Consider the following 14,702-nt stretch of genomic DNA (forward strand, 5'->3'; position numbering starts at 1 on the left):
GATTATTCACTGCAGCCAACAATTTTAATTAAGGATGGTGATTTGAATACCAGCCTTCAGTGAATGAGTATGTCTCACACAAATGAACTGTCATGTACAAGCTGTACCCAGAAAGGAGGATCCTTTCCTCAGTCTTCCTTTGAATGATAACCATTGGATAGCATGGTTGACTTCTGAATTGGATAATCAGTTACCCCATTGGCTTAATTGTAGGGAAAATATTATCTATTGTATTACCTATTGGAAACCTCAAAACCCATTTAGGAGGTGATATCTTTATACACTTGATCTTATGGCTGCTCATCTTTCAGCAGGTGTGTATTTACTGAATTAACTGTCCAATTTATTCCTTGGATTCCTTCTTGGGCTTTATAGTCAACATCCCTGTTGGCGAGAGTTATGCTTTTGTCCTGATAATTGAAAAACATTCCTGTACCCACAGTCTTTCTTGATTAAAAGCATAGCCTTTCAGAATCACCCTCACACTAGGACCTGCCTTTTGATAGGCTGATATGGGTTGAAACTTTTACTTTTAGCCAGCATTGGCTTGCTGCAGCAATGTAACAGAAGCAATTACATTTTTAATTGCATTTTTAAAGTATCAGCACATTTCCTTCCCATTGATGTTATATCCGTATACAATAAAAGGGGTCTAACCTCAAAATTCTCAAATTCCACACCTAGGCTATGCATTCAAGATGATGATGTCTGTTTATTGCCACACTTCACACGATTGTATTTTAAGTGTCCTCCAGTCTACTAATGAGCATTTGTGGTTTCATAATGAAATGGCTAATATTTCTTCCCTAGAAGTTGTGGGAAAATGGGTTACAAAAGTAGCAGTGTTTCAGACACTCATAAATGTGAAATAGCAAAAATTCGGTGTAGTACACACTAGCTCATTTTGACAAGCACTTTTAGAGGACCTACTATGTGCTAGGCTCTGTACTGTTCAGGGTATGGAGGTATACAAAAACAAAAAAAATGCCTTCATTTTCAAGGGAAGACCAACATACAAATCATTTCAATGCAATATGATACATAGAATATTTTTATCCATATTGATGATATACAACTAAAGTAAGCTTAATAATAACAGTTCACAGGAAGGGTGATACAGAAAGAGGATTTAGGCCCAGAGTGGACCCCTGATACATTTTCATTTTTTTCCTACTCTGGAAATAAAGAAGCTGATAGAAATGATGCTACCGCCAACTATACTACCACCAATGGGCTTTAGGTCTCTGTTTACCCAGAGTTTTGTGATTTGTATATGTGCTTTCAACCTGAATGATTTATTAAGGTTCTTTTATTTAATATAGAGCTCCTCCAAGAAAATCCATACAGTCTACATCTTGGTACCATAACATCACAAATTCATCCACTGTCTGGAGCTATCCATAACCCTAAACTTGAAAAATCAAAATAATAATTAACCAGATGAAGTGTTGCAAATGGCAGCCTCCCTATGCTGAGAGTATCTAAACTAAAGATGTCTTTGTGATGAGAAATGAGGTAGAGCACATCTTGTTGGGGAGTTTTGTAATCTACCTACCCATTAAAGATTAAAACAAAGCATGCAAATTTGCTTTGAAGAGCAAGTTTATGATCATGTCAAGGGAGAGAGTTCGCTAGTAATTACATGGTATGCTACAGGAGAATCATTACTTATGTCATCTGGCTTTTATAATCGAGCATTGGATGCATGATTCTGATTTTTGTTTATAAACTTATTTTTAGATTCACCAGTATAACAATGATACATTTTTTCACATGATGTTTTTAAAAAGCTGATGGAAAAATTTATTTCATAGCACTTGAGATATGCAAAGCATGATGGTTGTGTATGCCACCTTTTAAATGTAAAAATCTTGTACTAATGAGACTACTCATGGCTCTTTGGCAGAGATATTGGAAGTAAAGAACAATATTGGTTATTGCTATCTCTACCTCTCCCGTGTAGAGAAAGAATTTTTCATTTCTGATACAGAGCTAAAGGCTTATTACTATTGGAAAAAAAAAAAAAAAGGGAGACAGAAAAAAAAGGAGAGGGAGAGAGAGAAAATTTGAAACCCAAGGAACAATACAGGTTTACTGTTTTCGTTTGATCTGTCTGCTGACAATTTATTTGTATTTGAAGAGGGAAAGTGCAGCTGATCTATTCCTGTTTTAAAATTTCTAGCCATGTCACGTCTTTAAAATTCACCACCCCCAATATACACCCTCATTAAAACCCCTTAGTTTTGATTTTCCTAATTTTCATATTTCTCTACCTCCTTTCCTTGCAACAGTCTCTCCTTCATTCTCCTGTCAGATAAAGCTTAGATCTATTTGTAGAAGTTCCTGCCTCAAAACACTTTACTAATTCCCCATTGCTTACCAAATTAAATGTGGATTCTTCACCCAAACTTTAGAACCCTAGACTCTATAACCCCAATGAGACTGATTTTCCACCATTTTCTAACATGTGACTGATAATCCACCCTTAACAAATGGTTTCTCTTTCCACTGAATACACCTCATAGTTTTTATCCTTGAAATTTGTGTTCATGTCATTTTCTCTGCATGGAGCATTGTCCTCACTTTCCAATCTCTCCTTGTGGAAATTCTACCCATTCTCAAGCCTATCCTCAAAATGTCTTCTGTTTCACAAGACCTTCCTTGATCACTTTGTTTGTTTCCTCTCATTTGACCTCCGAGGGTACATAGGGCTTCTCCCGTGGCATTTATTTTTATGCATTTGTTGATTCTTTTAACAAGAAAGGGAAATATGTCAAGCAATAAGGATTTAGATTTAAATCACAGATTCTAATTCAAATTGTTGACAATTGCTGGAAAAGGTGGAAAAGCACACACGTGCTTGTGTTATTGGTGATATGTATTGTGTTAAGTCCAGAATACTGGAGGAGAAATGAGTAAAGGGAGAAAACCAAATCTTCAGACTAGATGATTTGGGGAAAGCTTCCTAAAGCAAATGGCATGAATGAGAGCTTCAGATTTGTATAGAAACTCACCAAGCAAGGAGGAGGGGAATTTTAAGATAAGTTAGTGCAGAGGCCATAGAGGTAGGGCAGTGGGAAGCTGAGCTGGGTTGTGCTGTCTCAAAAGAATGGACCATTAAATACATTTTCTGCATTTTTAAGAACCAGTTGTCAACTGTTGATAATATCAACTGTGCTGGGAGTATTTGTATCATGGATATAAGTAAATACTACAAATCAAGATATTTGGTTTGTTTTCAGAAAGCAGGTTAATTAGGAGACCACTGACTGAGAAAGAACATAGGAAATCCAGAGAATTTCAAGTAGATTAGTGTTCTACTCTAGCCATGTATATACTAAAACTGACCTGTGGACTGCATTGTAAGCTTCCTGGAGGAAGGAATGGTGCCTTATTGATCTTGATGACCTCTGGCTCTGCCTCCAACAAAAGTAGGCAGTCAACTCAGGCCCTCATCTGAGTCTAGATTAGAGAAGAATCACTTTAGACATGAAAATGCGCTTTTTACAACTTTGGTTAAACAAATTTGTCCTTTACTGCTTACGTGTACTTTTTCTCTAATGAAAATTAACATTTCTTAAAACAGTGGAGTGTAGAATCTCTTATCTGCTTGGGAAAAGGTTAGGGAATTATCTTTTAAAAAATTTTAATGTTTGTTTATTATTTTGAGGGGTGGGGAGGGGCAGAGAGCGAAGGAGAGAGAATCCCAAATGGCTTCATGCTGTCAGCACAAGCTGAGCATGGGCCTCGAACACACAAACTGAGAGCATGACCTGAGCTCCGAATCAAGAGTCGGACACCTAACTCACTGGTGCCCCAAGTTAGGGAATTATCTTAAAGTGGTATTTATACAATATGCTTAGTTTTTATTTCCATCTATTTAACAAAAATTTCTGATGATCCTCTATTTTAAACATTTTACTGGGGCGCCTAGGTGGTTCAGTTGGTTAAGTGTCCGACTCTCGGTTTCAGCTCAGGTCACGATCTCATTGTTCATGAATGAACAAGCAACACTCAGGATCCAGCCAACAGCACAGAGCCAACTTGGAATTCTCTTTCTCCCCACCTCCTCTGTCTCTACCCACCCTCAAATAAACAAATAAACTTTAACATAAAATAAACATTTTACTTGAGATTATCAGTTACCCAAATTAAGAAATATTATGCCATTGAGAAAGGATAATTTCAAAGGAAACCAAGTTCTGTTGTACTTGACTCAAGTTTTCTGCCCATTTCATTATCTTCACTGTTCTTTCAACCACTGACCTGGCTGGGTACAGGATGCTGTTTTAATGTTTGTTAAGTGAGTAAATAAATGATGCAATAAAAACCAACATTTAGAAAGCATTTTCTGGGTGCCAGCTGCTGCTCTAAATCTTTGCATAATTATCTCATTTAGTGTTCCCATGAACTAATTCCCTTTTTGCAAAAAAGGAAACTGAGGCTAACAGGTTAGGTAGGTCTTAAATGGCTTTGTGATAATGAACAGCCAAATGAGTGATGTAAATAAATAAGTGGAATCTCTTTGCAGTTATATGAATATGAGCTAAACTTTTCCTCTTAGGGATCAAAAATACAAAATTAGGTTAACCACAAATTCAGGGAATGGGGTATTTTACTAAATTTTCTGATTAATACTGAAAAATAATTTTAAAAATTTGGTTTCAAATTTTCTAAAGTAGAGCCATACTTAATTTCCTTTATTCTTTTTCTTTTTCTTTTTTTTTTAATTTTCTTTTTTAATAATATTGAACATATAATTACTGAAGGTTTTTTTTTTTTTTTCCAGCAGCACCCTTGGGTCACCATCTACCTCAGTAGATGGAGGAAATTTAGGTGAATTTCTAAAAAAAAAAAAAAAAAAAAAAAGAGAGAGAGAATATGGCAGCTATTTCAGCATATTTATTTTGCTGTTATTTGGGGTTATTTTTCCTCATGAAATTTAAGCAGAGTAAAATATACCAGTTTCTTCAATATTCCAATTCATTGGGTGCTAGCTAATTAATTTTCTAGTAGATATTTAATCTCTTAATATCATCCTAACCTAGAATGTGATGTTTGTACCATTCAACCTGACTAGGTTAAGTCAATGGCCTGGCTTGGTGACAGCTCATTTAAACTTACCTGAACTTTCTTCTCTGTATTTTCACTCCTAGAAGCACCCTTTGAATGACAAAATTCCCAACAGCAAGGAAAACTTATTTGTATATTCCGCAATAATTTTTGCTTTAAAATTTATAAAAATAGTTGTCTCTGATGGCTTGGTGGTTTAATCACCCAACTCTCACATAGCCCTAGTTAAAATATGTTAATAGATTATGTCCATGAAATAATTCTCTTAAGTCTCCAGTGTGGCTAAAAGCGTTATCTGTTTTGAAATTTCTTTGGCCAGTTAAGAAAGTCAAGAAAAAAAAATGATGAACATAGGGGTGGGAGAAAAGAGAGATAAACCAGGAAATAGACTCTTAAGCATATACCGAACACACTGAGGGTAGTTGCTGGGGGGATGGATTTAAATAGGTGATGGGCAACTGATGAATGGATAAAGAAATTGTGGTTTATGTACACAATGGAGTACTACGTGGCAATGAGAAAGAATGAAATATGGCCCTTTGTAGCAACGTGGATGGAACTGGAGAGTGTGATGCTAGGTGAAATAAGCCATACAGAGAAAGACAGATACCATATGTTTTCACTCTTATTTGGATCCTGAGAAACTTAACAGAAACCCATGGGGTAGGGGAAGGGAAAAAAAAAGAAGTTAGAGTAGGAGAGAGCCAAAGCATAAGAGACTCTTAAAAACTGAGAACAAACTGAGGGTTGAGGGGGGGTGGGAGGGAGGGGAGGGTAGGTGATGGGCATTGAAGAGGGCATCTTTTGGGATGAGCACTGGGTGTTGTATGGAAACTAATTTGACAATAAATTTCATATAATAAAATAGATAAATAAATAAATAAATAAATAGGTGATGGGGATTAAAGAGGGCACTTGTGATGAGCACTGGGTATTATATGTAAGTGATGAATCACTAAATTCTACACCTGGAACTAATATTACCCTGTATGTTAGCTAACAAATTAAAACTTGAAAAAAAAATATTTTCTTTCTTGATCACATTTAAGGTTTCCACTGTGGTAGACTGTGTTAATGGTCCCATATAGTCTCTATCCTCCTTGTAAAAGCAATATCTGTCCCTGTCCATTGCCATGTGATACCGAGTATCTGTTGTAGGAATGAGGGTATTTCCCACCTAAATAGAATCGGGTGCCGCCATATGACTTGCCTAGACAATGATATGTAAGTGGAAGTCTAAGAGCCAACACATGGTTTGCTAGCCCACTGGCAGCGAGAAGGCAAACAAACCCTAGACAGAAGCTGTTCTTTCATTTCATCACAGACCCAGAAAGAAGATACAGGTTCCCCCTGCTATCTGGAAGTAGAGTATTCCTATGAAAACCTTTGTAAACCAAAAATGACATAAGGTAAAGAAGCAATTACCATTAGATTGTATAGAAAAATATTTGAGCATTCCCAGACCCAAGAGATAACCTCTCTCTTAGGCTTTCCTGATACCTCAGGACACATCTTGCTAATGGATGCACAAAATAAACCAAGATAAAGTACAGATGCTCACAGACACAGTTCAAATCTGTAATAGCTTTGGATACTTGAGTGGCTTGGTCAGGTAAGTGTCCAACTTTGGCTCAGGTCATGATCTCAAGGTTCATGAGTTCGAGTCCTGCATCAGGCTCTCTGCTGTCAGCTAGGAGCCTGCTTCAGATCCTCTGTCCCTCTCTCTTTGCTCCCACCCAACTTGTGCTCTCTCTCTCTCTCAAAAATAAATAAACATTAAAAAAAAAGCTATAATGGCTTGATGCTGAGATTCTGAGTGTAGTTCTTGGGGAAGGAGTTTTGCCGGGCCCCTCTCTGCTCCCTTGCTCTCTTTCTCTATGAGGCTCACTGCAAAACAAGCACTAAACACTATTTTTTGTTTTCTGCCTTTTTTTTTTGGTGAAAGTGAAAATCCTCTTTGAATTTCTTTCTGTTAATGAAAACAGATACTAATGTAGGTCTTTTATAAGAGCCAAATGGCAATCATATACTTTCAGGAAGCAAGGGACACTTGTACAGCTCTGAGAAAGAGCTGCTAAGTAGCAATAGCCCGTGGTCTCTGGCATTAACCTCAGCAATCACTAAACTTTTGTTGTTGTAAGCCTGAGATTTGAGTGTTCGGTTCCCTCCGTGTAACCTGGAAAAGCTGATCTGTTCACCACGTAACGTGCCAAGAAAATCCACATACAATTAACCAAGGGGAATGACTCCATTTCTTCTTTTTGTCATTTTCCATATATACCTGGTGACACTAAATCCAAATTAGAATTTAACTTTTATTTCCCCCATAAGAACTTATACTACAGGGAACTTTGGCATACTTTCCCATCAATTTAGGAATATGATCCTGGGAACCCAGCATTAAAACATTGCTCTGTACTTCATTTGCAGATTCTTTGCCAGTATGTCCTACAAGTTTCTCAAAGACGGTGGAAAATATTCCACATTCCTGGGGATATATGGGAGAGTTATGAAGTCCTGAGGACATAAGCTTCCTCGTGAGGCCGTCTCTTTTCCGAGAGGACTTATTGCTTATCACTCCAGGAAGATAGCCATTCTGCCTTTTGTTCCTCGTTTCCAGAAAATTTCCTTGGTAATATATGGGCTTTAATTTCATGAGTATAGACTTCTTGCTTCTACTGACTCCAGATCTAGTTACTGTATCTACTCCTTGAGATATTTGCCCCTTAAGACTATTTTCCTGTTTGGAAATTATAGCTATAAACCGATTAAGAAAACCACCCTCTCTTTTCTTAAAGATAGGCTTACTTATTACTTCAGAAACAATGTGATTATACAAAGATTAGTTAGATTAATCAATGCTTTACAAGGTTAGTGAGCTCTCCGAAATTAGATACTGCTTTAGCTACTTCCTCATTTTGACCACTGCCAGGATAATTCAACTGTTGTTTTGTACTTTTTTCCCCCCTAAGAAGATCCCATTCTCATCACTAAATGTCACTACCACCCTCTTTGCTGCCCCAAGTTGTGAATGGGAAGGTTGATATTTTCCTTACGCTGTCCTGAAAGAACTGATGACATAGTTATTGTTTGCAAAGAATGGACCCCACTCCTCAGACCTCAGGGCTTTCCTTCGGTCATAAGAAGGCACCCCTCCCCATTTATTTTTGGTTGTTAAACTTTTCATCAAGATCTAAGCAGAGAGGCCTCAAGCAGAATCAACGCTGTAATTTGTTAATGATATTCCATCTGTTGGCCTAGAACGGGGCCTTCTGTGACAAATTTTGATCACCCTTGAACTTCAAAAGGATGAGGAACTGCCAATATATTACCAAACAAAGTGGGATCCCATTTTATCCGCAGTCCCTACCTCCCTGTCATCCCCAAGCCTCTGACCCAGGAGCCACTTTTTCCCAAGGGGGTTTTCTCACATACTTCTTTTTGAAAATAAGTTGTGCTTCACCTATAATTGTGGTCTACTTTAAGGAGCCACTTGTAAAACATTGCCATTGCAGGTTATATATACCAAGATATATTATTTTTTTTTTTAATAAATAATTGCTTAGCTTTTAAGATGGGATTTCTGGGTGTGTTTTTTTTTAAGCCATTCATCTCTGATTTTATTTATTCTATAACCTGGCAACTTATTTTGGGAAATACCAGCAAAGCTGAATTTTGGAATCTTATTCTTTCACATATGGTACTAATATATCTCGGTGTTTGCCTTCATGCAACACAGCAACAGATGTCTAACATTTCTGGTTTTTAATAGGCCTCTGATCTTGGGAAGGTCCCTTTTTGGAATGGACGATGGTATGTTTTTAAAGCTACAGCTCATTTACAAGATTGTTTTTTTACAAGATTTGTTTTAACTAATGATACAGGTTTCCCCCTTATTCTGAGATTTTCATTTAATACACATAAGCTAGTAGTGAATTTGATTGGTATAAAGATGGTGCACTTGCCTCATTAATAACCTTAAAAGGAAAGATCAGCTTTAACTCTACTTGGAAGTAAAGTATTGTGACCTGTGGTCATGATTCTTTAATTGATACAGCCTCTTTTAACTTGTCACAGATGTTCTATTAGAACAGCTCTTTCACACACACATTCTGACTGCTTCGCTTATTCTGGTTTAGAATCTATAAAGGAGATAGTGGAGGGATAGAGCGTTTTTGTTTGGGGATTGTTTACTGACAACTTGAGTTTGATTTTCACCATGAGATTCACAGTGACGATTGTCACTGAAGTATTTCTTTATTAGAGCATTTCAGACCTGGTTCAGAGGATCTGAATCATGCAGGGAAACTTCAGTTCACATGTGGTCTGAAGGGTTAGTCTTCAGGGACAACATCACAATTTGTATTAGTAAGTGTTATAAGAAGCTTTGATGAGCTTGATAATAATTTTATGGTGATTTTCTTAGTCTAACTTTCTATAATTATATCATTAAAAACAACCATAAAATGCTAACTGTATCAGGAAGCTTTCTGATTAACAAATACAATATTCAACCTGAGATCATTTTATAAATATATTCAAAATACCCAGCCTGCAGAGACCAAATAAACACACACTTGAACTTCATCATAATGGTGTATGAGTTCTTAGGGTTTTTTTTATTTTAAATTTATTTAAATTCAAGTTAACGTGCAATATAGTGTTGGTTTCAGGAGTAGAACCCAGTGATTCATCACTTATATATATTTATCACTTATATAAGCACCCAGGGCTCATCCCAACAAGTGCCCTCCTTAAAGCATTGGTAATTTCTAAGTGAGAATGGATTGGGACACTTTTTAAGATGAAAAGACAAAATCTAGAATCCTGTGCTCAAAATAGTTTTAAAGGAAAAACTAACTTTGTGAGAAGATACTTTTTTAGACTGTTTATTCAATGTACCTTTTTCCACTTTTTAATTAGGTGAGAAAAACATTTAAATTTAACTGTTTTATTTCAATATTTAATATTGAATGCCTACTTAATATTTCAATGCCTACTTTAAACATGAAGTGGCTAGTTCAGTAGAATGATGAATTTTGGACATTGAGGAAAGGCGTGTGTGTGTGCGTGTGTGTGTGTGTGTGTGTGTGTGTGTGCGTGTGTGTTCCATCATTTACCTCAAAGCAGGAATTTTCGAGGAAAACCAAAATAATCTTTTTTTTTTTTTTTAACTGTGGGAAATAGAGTAAGGAGTACAGGGCATTTGGATTTCTTTCAGGAGAAAAACCTGTTTAATCAAAGATCAAATAGCTTCAAGCTAAAAGAATAGCCAGATTCAATCTGTTCTCATTCTTAGACCTCCCATCATCAACCAAGATTTTAAAAAATGAATTAAATAAGAATATAAGGGAGGTAATTATATCAATCTACTTTACCTTGTGCAGAAAGCAATAAAATAACCTTGCAAAGTTTATATGTTGGTTTGTAAAATTCTATTTGCTTTTATTAACAAGTGCTTACGGCTAATTTCTCAGGCGAGATCATAATTTTATCCATTCCTCATGCTGTGCTTTCATCGTGGCTATGTTGAGAGGCTGAAAAACCTCATACTTGGAGGGGCTACAAGGGGGCTGCTGTTTTGATTGTTTTTGATTGAGTGTCTTAATTAGGTCACCCCCCAAAAAGTGTATTTTAATAACCTTTGTCATTACTGAACAAAAGGGATTTAAATTCTACATAAAGAGCTTTCTTTCGTGTCAAACATCTGTTCTAAAACTTATCATGGCAATATAGTCACTGAATTGCACGAACAAATTTGATTAGCATCAACTTCTGGGAATGGTTTCTAGCTGATTGACCTGGGGACCTTATCTTTAAATATTGGCATTGTATGGATTAACCAAAATCCAAGAGAATGTCAGATATTAAGACACATAATTGCAGGTTAATTGGAAGATAAAGATACTTTAATCTAATGTTGAACTGGGGAAATATTGATGGCATTAACTTATTAGCCTTGCTGAGGAAAATAATCTTATTATCATAAGGAGGACTAAGGTAAGATTGTTTTTGTGTAAGTGGTTCTTTCCTGAAATTTCTGTAATAAACAATTTGGGGCTCTGAGGCTAAGTGGGATTTTTTTGTTTTGTTTTATTTTTTTTTAACTGGTGCTCCCAACCACATAGTGATGAGCTATATGATTAAAAGAGATCTCAGATCAACTAGAATTTCTTAATTTCTGGGGAAATACAAATCATGGTGCTTGTACAATGCTATAGGTCTCATTTCTGGTCCATACTCAAGGAACATAGTTTATATTAAAATTTCTAAGGGCAATATTTTGCGTATGTTCATAAATTTATTGGCTCCTGATGGCAAAAAAGATTCTGGTTTAGGGAAATGGGAAGAGACATGAAGACAAAACAGAAATTCTTGAAACATAAGGAAATGCAGGGAAAGAGTTTCAGTGTTTGAACCCTTTTGCTAAGTTCTTGATGCTTTAGTTTTAGACCCCTTTCAAAAATCCACTCTCCAAAGCTAACATTTTTACAAGGCTGTTGGAAGGGGATAAAGAGGGAAGGTAAAGAGAGGAAATTAACTTCTTTTTTTCCTAAGCACCTAGTATATACTAATCACTTTACAACTTTGAGTGGTGAGGGGCGGGGTATTATTAAACATCTTGTCAGAATGAGAAAATGAGCTTCAGGAAAGCTCTTTTCAAGGTCACACACCTTGGGCGAGTAGTTTTTGACCCAAGTTTTCTTGGGTGAAAATTCATGATTCTACTTGTTACATTAAGAGTTTGTGTGTAAGATATATTTAGGTATTCATGACATAATCGTCTCCAAATTCCTTTATCAGCTCTATCTCATCCTTCACCCTTAGTGGCTTTCTCTATTGGGAAATAAGTGATAAAACAGAAGTATTGGAAGAAGTAGTAACCAAATGACCCTAAGTGAGGGAGGTATTCTTTCTCAGTTTTTGTAGATTTTCCTTATGGTTATGGCTCTGACATGAACTAGTGATATGAATTTAGACAAATTCTTCACACCTAATTTCCTGTAAAATGGTGGTATTGGGGGGGGGTGTGTGGGCAGTGGGAGTTATTGTAATCAGTAGACAGTACTAGGAATTGGGAAGATGGATATGTGTATTGAAATCAACCAACAAACCAACAACTCCTCAGCAAATTCTGGGGCATCTGTGATTTCTGAGGTCCCAGTGATTTTTTGTGTAACAATTAGTAGATTATATCTAGCTCTCAATGCTAAAGTAATAATTCTCATTTTCATTTTGGTAATTGAAACTATTTCCACTGGGTTAGTCACCAGTTCAGTTCCAACTTCTGTCAGTCTCAAATCTGGGTCAAGACCCCATTGGTAAGAGGTGGAAGAAGTCACAATCAGAATATTTTGGATTTATAATACTTCAAAGTTGGAAGTTTTGTAGATAAATTATTTTTAAAATGCTGAACACTTAACGTGTTTAACTGTGTCATGCATATGCTTTTCTTTTATGTCTCAACCATTATCGAGTGCTTCCTTATTCTCTGATACAAGATGTTTTAGACACAGTTTGCACTTTCTCAGCAGTAGAATCAGCCATCGTTCCAAGGAGGACCTCTTTCTTCAGTGAAGAACAATACTTAGAAACAAGGATATGAGTATAGTGTATACTCATTGCTACCAATTACTGCTAGGTCTTTCAGTGAATAGAGCTAGAAACTATACATATATATGTGTGTACATATACATACATATATATACATACATATGTACACATGTATTTCATATACACATTTTGTGTATGTATACACATACACATTTGTATGTATACACACATAAATACACATATTTCATATACACATTTTGTATATGTGTGTATCATGTAATCATGAGCTCATTGAGGTAATTTCAGTTCCAATCTAATTCTGTAGAGTTCATTCTAGTTTCTCCCATTTGTAACTTCCTTTTGGACAATGGGCAATCTGTGTTTCATTATCCACAAAATATTTGTTATTCTACTAAATCTTAGATTATATAGAAAATATCTTTAAAACTGTTTACTCATTCCTCTGTATGAAAAAAAATTACAATCAGAGTTCAACATTTGTTTACAATTCTTTTTGTCTTTAGTTTGAGGGTATATAATGCAAATGCTATTGCAAAAATACTTACGTCATCCCCTTCCTTTCACTGGTTATGCTACTCAATTGAAATTGAGTGTGGTTCATTTGGTTTTGCTTGTATTTCATTTTGAGGATTTTTACCCTCATCCTTCTCTATTATATTTTTGTTGTTGTTGATTATACTTTGAATATAGTTCCAAAAGTTAAAACCGTACCAAAAAAAAGTATATTCCGAGAAATATTTGTCACATCCCCTCCCCTCTTTCATTCCGGTACAGCCCATTCCCAGCTACCCCATGTAGATAAGGCTTATCCTTAGTTTTTAATTTACCCTTCTTTTTTTTCACATAGGAGCAGATATAGACATATTTTCTTACCTAACTTTCTTTGTTATATACCTCTCTTTGTCCAGTTAGTTTTGTTGCTTATTATAGTATTGTAAAATAAAGGAATACAGGTATTCCTCATTCTTTTACACAATTGCATAATAATCCATTGAGAGACTGTACAACTGCATGTATTCAATCAGTGAGTCTATTATGTACAGGCATTCACAGTGTTTCTAATGCTTTGAAGTTACAAACAGCGCTCTGTAAACAGCTGTGTTTATGTGTTTGTTTTGTTATGTGCTTACATATATGTAGAAGCATATCTGTAAATTAAATCCCCACTATTGGCATTGCTAGGTTAAAGATAAATAGTTTGGATAGGTAATGCCAAATTCCTCTCCGTGGGAGGAATTGACATTTCCACTGACAAATTAAGAGCCCTTGCTTCTCCACAGCTTTTCTAAATAGAATATTTTGTTATGTTTTTTAATTTTTTCTAATCGGATTGGTGGAAAATGGTGTCTCTTTGTGATTTTAATTTACTTTCTCTTGTGAGAATGATTGAATATCTGTCCATATACTTGAGGACTATTTTAATGTATCTTTAAAAATTATCTTTGGGGGCACCTGGGTGGCTCTGTCGGTTAAATGTCCAGCTTTGGCTGAGATCATGATCTCATGGCTCATGAGTTCAAGCCCCATGTTGGGCTCTATGCTGACAGCTCAGATCCTGGAGCCTGCTTTGGATTCTGTGTCTCCCCACTCTCTGTGTCTCCCCACTCCCCTCCCCCACTCATGCTCTGCCTCTGTCTCTGTCTCTCTCTCAAAGATGAATAAAAATTTTAAAAAAAGACATCTATTTAAAAGAATTGTATTTTTGGCTGTCTACTTTTTAGTCTTTTTCACCTTTACTTTTAATATTTCCTTAAATATTGGGGATATCAATCCTTTACTTGTGATGCATATTGCAAATATTATTTTCCAGTCTGTTAGTGGTTTATGCTTATGTTAATTGTTGCATGAAAATGTTTTTTTTAAGTATGAATTCAATCTTATCAATATTTTATCATATCTGTGTTTTAAGCAATTGAGTAAAAGAAACAATATTATTCTCTTTAAACGCTGTTGTTTGTCCTTTTGGGTTTGTATGTTCTTCCTTTATTTCAAGTCTTCCCAGCCCAGAAGTAACTACTCTCTTCTTCATTTGGCATTTATTCATTTTTTATGAT

Source organism: Panthera pardus, unplaced genomic scaffold (assembly GCF_024362965.1).
Source record: "Panthera pardus isolate Hobbes unplaced genomic scaffold, ASM2436296v1 HiC_scaffold_24, whole genome shotgun sequence".
Taxonomy (NCBI): domain Eukaryota; kingdom Metazoa; phylum Chordata; class Mammalia; order Carnivora; family Felidae; genus Panthera; species Panthera pardus.